A 4,823-nucleotide genomic window follows, 5' to 3' on the forward strand; every position below is an offset into this window, starting at 1 on the left:
GAATTGAGGAGATGACCAGCGAGAAGTCACGCGGTCGCATGGCTCACGCGACCGCGCGAAATAGAAGGAATTACCGTGATGTGCTCGTGTGTCTGACGTGACCGCGTGGATTGGAAGCTGCACAAACGACGCGAAAGCGTGAACGACGCGCACGCGTGGTACGAGAAATGTTGAGTGACACGAACGCGTGGACGACGCGGACGCGTGACGAGCGCGATCTGTAGAATTACAAAAGTCGCTGGCACAGATTCTGGGCCGCATTTCAACCCCGTTTTCAGTCCAGAAACACAAATTAAAGTCTGGGAACATGCAGGGACTCAGGACATCACTTCAGATCAGATCATAATTCAATTTTAGGTTTTCGGTGTAGTTTTTAGAGAGAGAGGTTCTCTCCTCTCTCTTAGGATTTAGGATTAGGATTCCTCTTAAAGGATTTAGGTTATTTTAACTTACAATTCTTCCGAGCTCCAGGTTTAATATTCCTTTATTTTGACTTCTCTTATTTTTAATTATATATGTTGCCAATTTGGCTTAATGACATTCATGTTAGGATTTTCTTTATTTAATATAAATGGAGGTATTTCAGACTTATATGTTATGGATTCTTTGGCTTTATCCAAATTATTTTCATTCGAGTAGATTTTCTTCCCTTTTGGCCTTGGTTGATTAATTGGTAACTCTTGAGTTGTCAAAATCATTGTTGACTGAAAATTGGAATTCTTCAAGAATTAACTTGAGTTCCAATAACTCTAGCCTTTTCCAAGGAAAGACTAGGACCTGAGGAACCAAACTTATTCCATCCACTTGACTTACCTTCATAGTTAGAGGTTAACTTAGTGGGAGAAAAATCCAATTCTCATCACAATTGATAAGGATAACTGAGATAGGACTTCCAGTTTTCATACCTTACCAAGAGTTTTATTAGTTATTAATTTATTAATTCTTGCAATCTATTTCTCTTGCTTAAAACCTTTTTCAAACCCAAACACTGTTTTTCCATAACCAACAATAAATCATACTTTCCTGTAATTCCTTGAGAAGACTGGTTTATAAATTTATTGGGTTTTGTTACTTGTGACAACCAAAACGTTTGTACGAAGGGATTTTCTGTTGCTTTAGAATCTATACTCACAACGCGACTATATTTTTACAAAATTCTTTACTAGCAAAAAATCCAAACGTCAAAATGGTACCGTTTTCAGGGAATTGCAAACGTGTGCCTTATTATTGGTTATTGTAAATATTTTTCAAAAAAAATTCAGATTTTTATTTTGAAATTTTTATCTTATCTTATCTTATTTTTCAAAATTCAAATCTTTCTAAAAAAAAATTTATATCTTTTTCAAAATCTTATCTTATCTTTTTTAAAATCTTATCTTATCCTTTTTCAAAAATTAAATCTTTTTTCAAAATCTTATCTTATCCTTTTTTCAAAAATCATATCTTTTTTCAAAATATTTTTTATTAGTTTTTGTTTTTATTTTCTCCTATTACTATGAACTCTCACCCCTCTGGCTTCAGGTTTAATTCCAATGTTGTTGTTAGGAATGGGAACTATAATGAGAACATGCACCAAGGATGGAACAATCAAAGATGGGAGGAGCCACAAGGATTTGATCAACCCTTATGGCAACAACCACCTCCAATGGACTATCAACAACCATTCTGTGATGCATATCAAGGCAATGGCTATGGTGAGCACTCTTTTGATTATCAACAACCACCACCATACGCCTACGAACCCTCTCCTCAACATCACTTTGGACCACTATACTCACAAGCCCCTTTTCGCCACTCACCTCCATATGACCCTAACCCATATCCACCATACCAACCACCCTATGAACTGTATGAACCATATGTAGAACCACCCCAATTACACCCCAATTACTCCCAAGAACCACCACTGCCAATTTTTGGATCGACCCAAGAATCACAGGCTCGCCTCAAGGAATCAGTAGATCAATTTCATGCAACCCTTCATCAACTGGAGCAAGCAATAAATCAATTACCTTCTAGACGTTTGGACACTCAAGGAACCCCCATGGCTTCATGTGGAGAATCTAATAAAGAACATAGCATGAAGGAGATACTAGAAACTCCAGTGGACAGTAAAGATCATGACTTTGTACTGGAACAAGTGGAGGAAGCCGGAATTATTGAAGAAGAAGGAGTGGTTCAAGACTTAAGGGATGCTGAACCTCCATGGGAAAGTCAAGTTATAGAGCCTCCTTCAAAGACGTTTGAAACTGATGTTGAGGAGGGTGTACAACCTCCAAGGCATATCATGGTTGAAAACTTTGAAGGGGATGATCAAGAGATGGATTCAATCATTGCTGAATTCTTATCCACCATTGAATCCTCTCCCATAGAACTTGACATGGAGATTAAAGAAGAAGAAACACAACCTTCCAAACCCTTGGTGAACAATGAAGAAGAAATTGAATCAGAAGAAAGCTACCAAGAGGAAGAGGTTGAAATTGAAGAAGCTTGCAAAGAGGTGAAAGATGTCAAAGAAGAGCACAAGGAAGTGGAGCTTGCAAGTTCATTAGAAACCCCTCCCCCTAAGTTGCCATCATCCTTCATAACATTCAAGTGGGTAAAATTCATATCCCTTAGCTTTCTAATTCCACTTGAATATGGGCTACTGGGGACGGATGGCCAGCTTCGAGCCCTTTGTGGCATTAAGCGTAAGAGGGAGATGGTCAGTAGTAGAAGTTGTCAAGCAAGGTTCAACATGACTGTGTGCTCAAGGTTTAAATGCAAGGGTTGGTATAAAGCTCAACTGAATGGGTCTAGGAAGTTGTTTGGCCGCTTTAGTGAGAATTCAGATTACTCACCACCCGACTGGAAAAATGCAGATCAAGACAAACATGGTGTAAAAGTAGAGTTTGGGATCCAGGAATCTATTCTGACATTCAACACCTCGAGAGCCTGGAAACCTGTTTGAAACTGCTCAAAGGCTTTACATGCCTTGTTTGGGACCCCAGAGGATGCTGGCATTCCAAACACTGGTGGAGATTCCTGGATTAAGAGTTCAAGCACAAGCCACCATGACAAGGAGCTCGCCAAATGTCCAACATAACGACTATAACTAAAAGTGTTGGGTGGGAAACAACCCACCATGGTATGACCGTTCCTTTTTCTATTTTAATTTTAGTCTGTTTTTGAGTTTTGATTGAACCTAGAATCATGCATAGCATTCATATTAAGCATTGTATTCTACATACTGCATTAAAAAAAAGAGAAAAGGGCACGCGACGCGACAGCGTCGGCGACGCTGTCAGTCACGCGAGAGCGTGGCTGGAGGCGTGCCTTTGGCACAAATTAGTCCACGCGACCGTGTTGCTGACGCGTCCACGTCAAGTGGGAAAAATGCCTCCCACGCATCCGTGTCACCCATGCGAACTGTTTTTGAGTTTTGATTGAACCTAGAATCATGCATAGCATTCATATTAAGCATTGTATTCTACATACTGCATTAAAAAAAAAAAGAGAAAAGGGCACGCGACGCGACAGTGTCGGCGACGCTGTCAGTCACGCGAGAGCGTGGCTGGAGGCGTGCCTTTGGCACAAATTAGTCCACGCGACCGTGTCGCTGACGCGTCCGCGTCAAGTGGGAAAAATGCCTCCCACGCATCCGTGTCACCCACGCGAATCACGCTAATGGCACAAATCGATCCACGCGACCGCGTGGATGACGCGTTCGCGTCATTTCATAGAAGCGCTATCCGCGCGAACACGTCACTCACGCGTCCGCATCACAAGCGGCGCATAGCTTATCCAGAGCCGCCAAATATCTTATCTTTTCTTCCCTATATCTAAATCTTTTCTTCCCTTCTTATAAAGATTTGGCAATATGAATTTCAAACAGAGAGCTGCGTGACAGTGAGGCTGCCCTCACGCTAATGGCACAAATCGATCCACGCGACCGCGTGGATGACGCGTTCGCGTCATTTCATAGAAGCGCTATCCGCGCGAACGTGTCACTCACGCGTCCGCATCACAAGCGGCGCATAGCTTATCCAGAGCCGCCAAATATCTTATCTTTTCTTCCCTATATCTAAATCTTTTCTTCCCTTCTTATTTCTTTTCTTCTTTCTTCTTCCTTTTCTTACTTTCTTCTTCTCATCCCCCTTCACTTCCATTTAATTTATTTGCATAGTTTCATTCATTACATTATTTTCATTGGTGTTAGAAATTTATTTATTTTGCTTGTGGATTATTCAAAGAATTGTTTGACAATTATATAACTTTTTAAAAAGGCTGCTTGCATGTTCAATTTAATACTTTTAATAACTTATTTACCATGCATGCTACGTGTTTGTGAAAAAAGCCCGTATGGCATCATGCACTACTTTTATGTTATCATACTACCTTAATGCATGTTTTTCACAAACCCTTTCCACATTTCATTATTTAATTATAATTGTCAATACAAACATGATTGTCGGTTTGTTACGAGTAATAATACATTTTTAATCTTTGATGCTTGATCTATGCAACTCATGCCCTTGCCGGCATGCTAATAAACATCTTGCATCCAATACTCCCCATGCCTTGCTATATTTCCATTGATGAACTGATCACATGGAATCATGGCCATGTCTTTCATTCACTATTTCCCTTACTTGGCATGATTATCACTCGTACCACCCTCCACTTTGCTCTATCCCTTTGACTTCATGTCCCCTTCTCTTCTCCCTTTTTCAGGCTGGCCACCAGAACGGGTAAAGAGAAAGCTTCTACAACACGCAACAGCTGAGGAACCATAACACCCGCCCACCTGTACATCTCAGCATGCCCCGAGGACGGTGCAACCT

This window comes from Arachis duranensis, chromosome 2, assembly GCF_000817695.3.
Source record: "Arachis duranensis cultivar V14167 chromosome 2, aradu.V14167.gnm2.J7QH, whole genome shotgun sequence".
NCBI classification, from domain to species: domain Eukaryota; kingdom Viridiplantae; phylum Streptophyta; class Magnoliopsida; order Fabales; family Fabaceae; genus Arachis; species Arachis duranensis.